The 12,230-nt window shown below is 33.6% G+C and overlaps 1 long non-coding RNA gene across 1 annotated transcript; it reads left to right on the forward strand.

Annotated features, from left to right (window-relative positions):
- Positions 1–10,081: 10,081 nt before the first annotated feature.
- Positions 10,082–11,872, forward strand: LOC115979970. Its single transcript, XR_004089252.1, has 3 exons — positions 10,082–10,125; positions 10,706–10,772; positions 11,792–11,872. It is a non-coding gene; the product is annotated as an uncharacterized LOC115979970 (long non-coding RNA).
- Positions 11,873–12,230: the final 358 nt, after the last annotated feature.

Below are 12,230 nucleotides of genomic sequence, written 5' to 3' on the forward strand. Positions count from 1 at the left end.
CCCTTTTTTTTTTTTTGTTTTATATATGCTTTCTCAGTTTTGGATAAATAAATACACACACACACATATATATACATGACTAATTTTCACACCAATCTATAAAGATGTCACCCTTATGGCCTGTTTGGATAGAGGGGGGAAGGAGGGGGAATAGAGGAGAGTAGAGTAGAGTTAGCTAAAAATAAGCTAATTTTGTGCTAAATCTACTCTACTTTACTCTACTCTCCCTCCTTCCCCCTCAATCCAAACGAACCATTAATTTGCCTGAAAAATCAGATCTTCATTCTATAATGTACCTTATATTGGTTGCAATCATTAGAACAATACCAAATAGTTTAACCTTTTTGCCATCTGTGGCTTTTTCTTACCTTACTTTGTTGATATAGATTTGACATGGTTATAAAGCAATGACACAGGTTTATGTACAATTACGATTCTTACTGATCTCAAAACTGGGGATTTTTTTCCTGATAGTTCCTACTTCATAGGTCACTTTTTGTTTTTCATTTGTTCATAGGATTTTGTGATTTTAAATTTTTACAATCACCATCTTTGTTTGTGTCTTTTTGGTATTTCATTGGCTTAGTAAAAACCTCGTTCATCATCACACAATCAAAATCAATTCTCTTTTGATCACCTCATGTTTTTAGGTGTTGATTTGTGCAGTTACTTTGTTTTGCAATATTTTTAATATCATGACCAGTTGGAGTGGATGGTGTAAATCACGAATCATAATACCTGTAGAACCAAAAAAATGACTATAATGCCTCCAAAACCTAAGAATGACCAAAATACCCCTTAAAAGCTAAAAATGACCAAAATACCCTCAGAACAAAAAAAAAAAAAAAAATGACCACATGACCTTGAAACTTAAAAAATGACCAAAACGACAATAAAACCTAAAAAAAAATGATTGAAGTACTCCACGAAACCTAAAAATGACCAAAACACCCTAAAAGACTGTAATGCCCCTATACCTAGGGAATATCTTAAAATATCCTTAGAAAGTTAAAAATGACCAAAATACCCTTAGTATCTAAAAAATGACAAAAATGACCCCGAAAACCTTAGAAAGATCGAAATTCCCTTGAAACCTAAAAAATGACCAAAATCCCTTGATTCCCTCAAAAATTACTAAAATACCCTTAAAATCTATAAAATGATCAAAATACCCTTAGAACCTAAAAAATGAGTGTAATGCCTCCCGAAACCTAAGAATGACCAAAAGATCCCTAAAACCTCAAAAATGACCGTAATGCCCCCAAATCATAAAAATGATTGAAATTATCATAAAATGTAAAAAAAGAGAGGATGAAAATACCCTCAAAACTTAAAAAATAACCAAGAATACCCCACTAATGCTGCATCTTTAATTTTATTTAAATCATAAATGCTTATGCATAACAGTTTTGGTATATGCATACTGCTGATTTATGAGTGCACTGTACAGTTTGCTTGACGGTTTTAAAAGTGGTTGGAATGTCTTGGGATGGTCCCATACTTATAGAACGTTTCTTTCAAGAAAGATAGACCAGTGGCTTTTGTTGTTCTATTAATGAGCAGAGTGTTTGTTACACATTTAGGGTTTTATAAGGATTACATTTTTCTAATTTTTGGCTAATTAAAAAGGACCAAAGCTAGGAATTGCTTATTATTTTCATAGGCTGACCGACATTTCTGGACAGGGTTGCCAAAGAAAGTAATTAAAAATAAATTAATAGACGGGTGTGGAGGCAATGTTGAATCACTCAATCACATGAAATGAATGAATAATGCAGAGACAAACAATAACGTTTTTTTTTTTTTTTTTTAACATCAAAACTAATTGTCATTGAACATAATACAAAGATCCTTAAAATAGTAAAATTTTGTGTTGTAAATTCTTTAGCAAAATGCAGAATAGCCTGAGATAGCAAAAACTGAGTCTAGAATCCTGGAATAAGCCTTTTTGAAGTGCCAACAGTTGTTGCTCTGGGTAAAGCTTTTGTTCTTATTGCTACAGGTTTAGATAGCAACTAGGATAAGGCTTCTGCATCCAGAAAACATCTTGCATCTTCTAGGCATCATCCTAAAAACACACACAAGCAGATCATGCATTGTAGCAATTCTTAGCAGGTCTGTCAAGTTTCTTTGCATCATCCTGAAAGATCAACACCAAAATTTTACTTATGTTGCACAAAAAATATGACAATGAGCCAATCAAATATGGAAAACCAAATTAGTTCATTCTTTGAAAAATAAAAAATAAAAATCTTACATGGAATATAAATCCTATGTTGTCAATGTAATCAAGGAACTCCTTACACTGTTTGCCAATACTTATCTGCAGCAAAAAAAAAATTGACATGGGCCATGCACGTTTAATCAGAATCAAGACAATCATTGAAAAAACAAATGGTGTTTCAACCATGCTGGATAATATCAAATTCTTAGATTGACTTAGGAAGCCGTAAGTCAATTCCTAATAATGTACTGGCAGAATAATATTGATATTATCCCGAAGTTTCAAATGATGATAATGGCAGCTTATTTTATGGAATCAAGGAATTGTTTCGGATGAAAGTTTAGGGTGGTGGAAAAGTGTAATTTGCCCTGAAAAGAACAAGGAGAAAGCCGGGTGATCCTATGAGCTCACCCAACTGCTCCCTTTAGTATCAAACTCACTGAGTACTTGGATACATAAGACAACTATTCCAACTTGCATATATAACATTTCTTTCTCTTTCTCTACCTTCTTGCCATCCAAGTAGAGGATTAAAAGGGGGGAGAAATAAAGGAATAGACATAGTAAAATATAAACTAAGGATCTATGTTTATACTCATATATAAAGAACCAAAGTTGCATTTATAATTCAGCATCCATACGAAGTAGAAGTTAAGTCATCTGGTGGGTCCAAAAGAGTACATGTGAACAAAACATGCCAATTGCCTGTGCAGCATCATTTGTAGCATTCTTCGTCCATAGAGATATTTTTTTCCTGCCTAGCTTTGACATTGACAACTACTCCACAAATTTCATCTCCATGATCAAATTGTTATCCAGTCATAGCTAGCAACTAATTCCAGCACATTTGAAAATTAGATACCACATAAAAGTGTTGATTCAGAGTTTAAATCACTAGGGTGGTCTGAAACATACTGTATATAGCCAACAGGTATCAGATTTCCCACCAAGATCAAAACAATAATCTGCAGAAAATACAACCAATTTAGTTTCACTTATTATTCAAGACACAATCTTCATTAAAATATATATTTTGCTTCTAAGCCAAAAGGGACTGCCAAAATAATCAAGAGTACTTGCTTTTACCATATTAAAATTGAAAACTATAATTTATCACATTGTACTCAATTTCCTACAAGAAAGACACATATTTGCTAGTCTGGTAAAAAGGCCACAAACCTTCTCAAGTACCTCCAAAAAAAACTAAAATAGCCAAAATTCAAGAAGGGTCTAAAAAGAAACTCAAAAACATCACTTACTATGATATGACCTTTACACAAACCAAAAATTTGTTCAATGCTTCAGATGAAGAGAGTGGGGAAATGTCAAACGCTCTTTAAACCATATCCTGCAGGAAGCTGAAATCAAAACAGTTTGTGCACACAACACATACATATGTGATAACAAAAAAAAAAAAAAAAAATTCAGCCTTCCATTCATTAGAAAAAAAAATAAAATATATATATATAAATTCACTAAATCGCTGTATGAAAGATTAAAATTCAATCTCCCATTCATTAAAAAAGAAAAAATTCAATTCACTAAAGTATCCTATTCATTCTTTTATACTAATCTTTGAGTGACCGAAAATAATCCTGTAGTGGAATGTTTCTAGCAATTTCAATAATTTTGGAACGTTGATCATTATTCTTTGAAAGCACTAGATTTTCTGCCAACTTGTACCATAAACGTTCAGACCAGCTCTCCTACAAAAAATTAGACATGTAATTAAGAAGTAGTTTAAACAATATATGTGAAAATTTGTATTTAGTTCAAAGAAATTTATTACCAGCAAGTGTAAATGCTTGCTGAAAGTATTTGTAAACATGTGTTTTGTAACGTACATCCCGCAAGCATACATTAAAAATGAAAAAATGTTAAAATTCTGCAGTTTGAAAAATGCACACAACAGTTATCCATATGTACTAGTACAATTTGGTACCTACCCATTATTTTGTTGAGGATTCGAGATGTGTGATTTCAATGTACATCTGGTAATACTATCAATATAGTTGTCTTTCTCCAAAAAACTCAACAACTTATCAAGGCCTGTAACCTATCGCAAAGTTGGATTTTAAAAGATAACATCATTGCTAACATAGAGAAGACAATCAAAAGATTGGAAGAGGAGAACAGTGTAGCAAAAAGATCTATTGCAGAGATGCAGCAAGTGCAGAAGAAAGGGAATATATGTCGCTATGCATGCACTATATACATATGTTTAGTTTCCATCTTCTTATTTAGTACGGCTATGCAAATTAGGACCAACAAAAGAATGTATTTGCCATAATTTTATGATGTGTAAGGACAAGCGATGGTATTATGTGAGTTGTATGTTGTAATGCAGTATTTGTACATCAAAATGCTACAATTTTGTAATGTTCGGAATTTATAATCTAAAGAAATGTAACAATATTAGTAGAACCATGTCATATATCTCTATTTGTCATAAGGCTCCAAGAAACTATTTGTAGTTATATAGTCAATGGGCTCACTGGGCACCATGATCGATGTGATTTACAGATTATACATATTATATGTAAAATATTGACAATGATCCTCAAATGTAAGAAATAGAGAGAACTACATATTATATGTAAAATATTGACAATGATCCTCAAATGTAAGAAATAGAGGACAACTAATACATATGATGTCAGTTGTATTTAAAATTTTCTTAAATGTCAAATAATTTTTTCCTGACAATAGGATTTGAACGGGATTTAATGTATTTGTTTTGGGTTTCTGGCTACTAAGGTCATTTGCTGTTGTCGGTGTATGTTATATAATTTTTCCCTTTTATTTATCATATACTCTACTAATTTCTAGGATGGAAAAACTATCTTCGAGAAGCACAAATGTACTGATGTTGATTGCCATTCCAGGCAGCAATTGTTAAAGTGCACCCAGAAAAAATGACCCTTAAGTCTTTTTCTCCTGCTTCTTTAGGACCATACAATTATTATCTCTATATTTCCTGTGTTTTCTTAATAACCAAAAGATAGGAAGCTGACGGATCCAAATCAAGAAACCAAATAAAATACTGCACAAAGACTAAAAGAAAGAGAGTAAAAATACCTTTTAGATTTAGTACAGAGATAAATGAACATAGGAAGCTAACTGAAGCATAGATCTAATGTACCACACAAAATACTAGCTACCTTAACTGTTTTGGCAATTATATCACGAAATACTAGCTGCCCTAACAGTTTTGGCAGTTATATTATAAAATACAAGAAACAATTCTAGGTGTTCCACTAATGTAATTTTCACTTCAATGGCTTAACTTTGTTCTCCCAAAATGCCCATCAGATTCCATAGTAATGGCAGTTGGCACTCAATCTCCACTCAATAAACTACTATGCAATTGTTTTTCCCCCCCTAGAAAACAAAGGGAGTCCTTCATTTCAAATGACACAAAATTAAGTATCGCCTACTATCATAAAGGGTGATCCCATAAACTCATGTTTACACTACCTATGCTGAGTTTATACAGAATTCACAAAAATTGGATTCATATAATGTAGTGAAAAATACTATGTTTACGCAAGATTAAAGAAGAGATAGAAGAAAAATAGACACAATGAATTTATGTGGTTTGACAATATGTCTATGTCCATGGGCAACGACAAAAAAGAAAGTTTGAGTATAACAAATAGACACTCTTGCAAGACCCAAACCCCAAACACGACCTTATTTCTCTTTCACAAAGAATAGAGAACACCCTATTGTATTTGAACATACTGCTGCGGCACAGTCTTTCTTACAATCAATATTGCCGGATTCCCTTAAGGCATTAGTTAATAAACAATTTTAAAAAGTTTTGATACTTTTATGGGAAATATAAAACACTGTCAAAATAATTCAAGTGTTTTTTCCTTTCTCATAAAAAGTTTCTAAAAGTATTTCCTAATAAAAACTTTCACATGCTATAGCATATCGTCCAAATATCAAATTTTGTGTATTGGGGATGTGGTTCCTCACACAGGTGTTTTGTTTTTAGTTGCTGGGGCTCCTCTTATATCTTCCCAAGAGATAGGAATTCTGTTTACTAATCACTTATTTATCAGAGTTGAATGGTAAGAGATGTTTTCAGCTCCTCTTATACCTTTCTCATTTTTGTCTTGCTGTTTTTCTATTTGGCATGTTGAGTTTACTGTCAATCCTTTAATAGAAGTGATGAAATCAAAGTACACTTTGATAGATATCTCAAAGATTTATTTACAATTTCACTAAAAGAGAGATCATAAGATTTATGAAACACTAAACACTTTCTACTCTTTTATGTTTTCCATCCTATGTAACAATTCTGTATTATGACTGGCTTCCTAGTTTGAGCTGAGGAAAACTTTGCAAGAATATGGCATGGAAAATTGCATGACCACAACAATATATATATATATATATATATATAGGGATCGGAACATTGTTACAGAAAAGGAATAGAATGACTGTTTTGACTGGGATTTGAAGATGATGAATGGTTTATGGAGAAGAGATCTTAGGAATAATCAGGACAAGTCTTTCTAATTGAATAAGTCCTTCTCTTCAGCATCTTATCCACCAACGTCAAGCTGATTTTTTCCCAGGAGAAAGGGCCTCTTATGATATTTATAGTTCAAGAAATCTTACGTTAAAAAGGCAAAGTAGATACATTAGTTGCAGAGTTTGATCTAGATTATCTAGGGAAAGCTTTTGACAGATTAGAATGTTGTTCAATCATGATATCTTAATGTCATATAATTTTTATGAGCTTACATCTTTTTTCAGATTACTTATGTCCCTAGCTTGGGTGAAAGCTGAAAGGTATTTGCAATCACACCACTAGAATACCAAATATATATACATATATATATCAATAACAAGCACCAAAAAACACTCTACAAACAATACTTTCATCATGATTTCAAGTTCAAAAACCAAAAGCAGTAAAACCCCCAAAACCACCAAAGAATTCACCATCTCTCTTTAACCACCCGCCTCTTCTCTCACTTCTGCTTTAACCACCTGTCTCACTCTCATCAACTCTTCCAATGAAAGCACACAATTCCTCCTTAACAACACTAACTCAACATCCATATCCCCCTTCTTCAATTCCTATCAATGAAACCCTTTCAATGCCTCAACTCTCAAGCACTAGCCAGCAAAAATCCATCATAATTATCAATTAATAGCCAGTATTGATTGATCAAAGTTCTTTATGTGTTCCATTACTTTAATATGAGTAATGCTAGAGCCACAATTATTTTCCAAATATTTTACAAGCTATTAAATACATGCATCATTGTACAATAACAGCTAAGACTAAATTACTCTTCCAAAGGCTACCCATTTTAAAGATGACCTTGCTAGTTCTTGTTAAAGAAGTTTTAGGAGACCCCACCAAGTACAACATTCAAACTATGTCATGGTCATAACATTTATTAATTTCCACAATTAAATGTTTGCTAAAAATTAAAAATTCCAAACATGCGTAACTAAATGAATTCCAGTAAACATTAAAAACTACTGTCTGTAAATCACATCTATCACTTTTACTTTTAGTTAACTTTGTAACATGGTAGAGTGCTCCTAACTGTCCACTGTAATGTTGTCACAGGTATGAAAGGAGACACCAAAAAAATTGACAAATTTTCATGATGGTAACAGAAATTGCTTTCAATGCAGTATCTATACATTCATGTGGTTAGTCCAAAGTCTTTTGGACTCTAGAATTCCAGTCAGGTTTCTGCGATTACTTTATTTTTTATTCATATATAATCCTGCCACTGTAATGACCTCAGAGAACTTATAATTTATATCTCATGGCTGGAACTATATTCCTGATTCACAGGAAGCTGCGAATCTTTAGTCTTAGTAGTAAGCGTAGAGAGAATTTTGTTTTTGAGAAGGAGAGGCGCATAGTTTTTTTTTTTTTTTTTTTTTTTTTTTTTTGAGAAAAAATTCACTGAATATTATTAAGGTAGGCTAGTAAGGTCAGCCTGAACAACAAGTAATAGATCTGGTGGCACATCTTCCATCCAGATTTGCATATGATTGAGGGTTTTTGACTTCCTCGCTGGAGAGTGAGCTAACTTATTACCCATGCAACGTACAAGAGAAGTTTTAAAAGCTGAAAAGAAATTACTAAGGTATACAATGTCTTGCACTAAATGTCTGTAGGATGTGAAGTTCCTGCCTTCTGCTAGCAAAGCCTTGTGTAAAATTTCAGAATCCCCTTCAAGTATGATGTGGTCAACGCCCAGCTCCACAGCAAGTTCAAGAGCTCTCCGTGCTGCAAGGACCTTGACCTCGATGACTGATATTGGCAGTGGAATTTTTTGAGACAAAGATGCCATAACTCGGCCTTCCTTGTTTCGTATGACAACATCCAATCCTGCACTGCTATTGTCGGCAAAGGTACCAGTTATCTTGGGGCGGAGTCCATGTTGCTGCCTGCGTTTTCCTCTGTTTTGTGGACGTCATGGGGCTGGAATGGGACTCAAGTTGTCGCTCCCGAGAGTGTTCCAGCACCTTGTCCAGTGGGAGTGTTGGTTTCCCGAGTCGGAGATTATTTCTCCGATTCCACAGGTTCCATAACACCAAGGAGAAGAGCGCCGGATCTGCTGTACCTGCAAAAATAAAACCAATAAAGTCAGTGAAACATGTGCTCTGTTTGAGAGTGCCTTGATTCCACTCCGGTATGGAATTTCCGAGAGATTGCAAGTCAGGACAGCGGTAGAGTGCGTGTATAATATCTTCATCTTCCTGTTTGCATATCTCACATCGTGCATCAGTTGTTATCTTGCACCGAAACAGGTTTGCTTTTGTGGGTAGAGAGTTTTTGCATGCTCTCCATAACAGAGTCTTCACTTTGTTTGGAACTTCAAGAGTCCAGATTTTGTTCCACAACGGTTTCAGAGCTTGGGTTGATGACTGACCCGGTTGTTGCACTCTAGAGGCTTCCTGTAAAAACCGGTATCCCGACTTGACCGTGTACATTCCATCCGGTGTGAATGGCCATATAAGAACATCATCTTGAATGGAGCGGCACAGGGGGATGTTTTTTATAATTGATGCTTCAAAATCATAAAAAATCTGTCAACTAAATCAGCCTTCCATATTTTTTGCCCCTGGTCAATAAAATCTCCAACCTTAGCACCTTCCCACCCAACCACCACAGGTGTGATGATTCTAGGAGTATGTTTAGTAGGCAGCCAGTTCTCCCCCCATAAATTGACAGATAGGCCCGACCCTATTCTCCATGCTGCACCTCTCTTGATAACATCCCTCCCCTTCAAAATACTCTTCCAAGCATATGAGGCATTTGCCGGATTTTTTGCTTCCATGATTGTAGAATTTGGAAAAAACTTCGCCTTAAAGACCCAGTAGAATAGAGAATCCGTGTCATGAAGTAGACGCCAAGTTTGTTTGGCTAGGAGGGCATCATTAAACAAAGCAAGGTCTTTGAAGCCCATACCCCCTTGGCTTTTGGGTTTACACAAATCTTGCCATTTTACCCAATGAATTTTCCTATTATCACCCTTTTGACCCCAAAAAAATCTGCATATCATTGATTCTATCTCATGGCATAAGGAAAGTGGTAGTTTGAAGCATGTCATTGTGTAAGTGGGTAGAGCTTGGGCCACAGATTTGATTAAGATCTCTCGTCCCGCTTGAGATAAGAGTTTTTGTAATACCCGGAAAAAAAAAAAAAAAGGATTTAAAAGGAAGGGTATTTAAGTAAATCTGTTTATGGGGTCAATTGTTATAATTAACATTGCTAAGGGGTTTTTTAGAAAATAAGGTTGAAACCCTAGCTATAAATATAAGTTTATAAAGTCAGCATATATGGAGAGATATTTTGAGAGAGGAGACTACCCAGAAGACTGAAGTAGAGAATGATTGACTATGCCTTTGAGGTAAGAGCTTAAGAATTTCTTTCTTGTCAAATCTAAGTATTATTTAGAATTAAAATATTTTTTTTAATGTGAGTATTTCGGCCAACAGTGTGACTTTCTTTAGACATGGCTGCATGGGTCTGTTCTGCATAATTTTCTTAAGAGAATAGTATCGGATTGATGGAGTTTGGAAAAAAAAAGAAGAAGAAGAAGAAGAAGAAGAAAGCTAGAGGCGGCAGTGGCATATATATATATATATAAATCCATAGAATAATCCCCTTGTCATAGCAACGCCAGCTTCTTTCTAATATTATTGTTATTATTATTATTATTAGTTCATTGGTTTGGTAACTGAGGCGTATGGGGAAGTCAGCAAGTGATCATGGAACATGGTCTAGGCGATGCTTTTGACACTATATGACAATACGTATCCTAGGTTTTATTAGAGGCAGTAGAGGATACATACAAGGACTTTTACTTTGAGATAATAAAAAGAAATTATTAGATATTTCTAGCAGTCATTCTGTTGGCCGGATATTGTTATAAGTCATTCTTAAATTATTTGATTATTGAGTAAATGATACCTGCAAAATTGTTTTAGGTGATGATATCTAAGGATTTTTAGAAGAAGTGTTAGGGTGAAGTTTCTTTTGGTATAGCTTTTGGAGGTAAGTAACCTTATCTTAATTGGTTTTATTGTGTGTATTTTAACCATTGAAACTTGTTTACAGATGTTACAATTTCATTTTTATTGTATTACTGATTTCAAGTAAAGAATTATTACAAATATATCTGATTACTGAATATATGATGTATCTTATTTAATTGTTTTTAGCTATACTGATTCAAAGTAAAGAATAAGAAATTTTCACAAATACATATGAGCATTGAATATAAGAATTATTTTATTTAATAGTTTGTTTTTAGCTATATTGATTTAAAGCAAAGAATATAGAAATATCACAAATAGATTTGAATATTGAATATATGATTTTATATATAAATATATATATATATATATATATATATATGTATTTGAATAAGATATTTTTGGTAGAAACTATGATTTCTTATATATGATTATGGATAAGCTGACTATGAATTAACTCTGATACCCAGCCAATGGAGGTTATTCATTGGTATTCTGATACCCAAACCAATGGGGGTTATTCATTGGTACTCTGATACCCAACCAATGGGGGTTATTCATTGGTATTCTGATACCCAAACCAATGGGGGTTATTCATTGGTACTCTGATACCCAAATCAATGGGGGTTATTCATTGGTACTCTGATGCCTAGTCACGGGGATATAGCGTGACCATAGTCATAAGATTGATTAGAATATGAATTACGTTTGAGTATTTGAACTATTTTGAGTCATTAAAACTGCTTATGTTTTTTAGAACCTATTTTAAGTTATAGCTTTTGATATATGAAAAACTGACTACTTCCTAAACCATCTATGATATATTTGTAAGATTAAAGTATGTGATCTATCTGCAACTTATTATTTTAAGACTATGAAACTTCTTTAGTTATTTTTGAAAACCCATAACATATTATAACTTTTGAAGGCTCATATTACATTTTATTACTTTACAAATCTAATGCTTGATAGAATTTATTAGGATTTTGGTTACTTATTGAGTTCTCAGCTCACCCCCTTTTTCCCCTCCAATTTCAGATTATGAAGAATAACAAGTTTTAGGAGTTCTGATGTTGTGTTGTGAGCAGGAAAAGAAGCTTAGTGATTTTGAGATTGAATGGTCTTCGAATAGTTTTATATTTATTGGCCAATTGGCATTATGTATATAAGGTTTGGATTTTGTTCCTATTAAATTATTGGAGATCTATTCATAAAGAAATTGTTGAGGTATTTTGGATTTAATTGATTTAATTTTGAGGATAAATTTTATTTGCTAAGAAGGCCTTGCACACTTGTAAGGGGCTTACTTTATAAGCGTGCGGCAGTTGTCACGTACCTATCTTTATAGTTGGGTTTGGAGCGTGACAGTTTTGCTTCCCAACCGGTTAGTTTTTTCCAAACTTGTTGCTTAATATGGGTGAAACTCTCCTTCTTTTTTCGACCCACAAGTGATGGAAGGCCTAAATATTTTTCATAC

Source organism: Quercus lobata, chromosome 3 (assembly GCF_001633185.2).
Source record: "Quercus lobata isolate SW786 chromosome 3, ValleyOak3.0 Primary Assembly, whole genome shotgun sequence".
NCBI classification, from domain to species: Eukaryota; Viridiplantae; Streptophyta; class Magnoliopsida; order Fagales; family Fagaceae; genus Quercus; species Quercus lobata.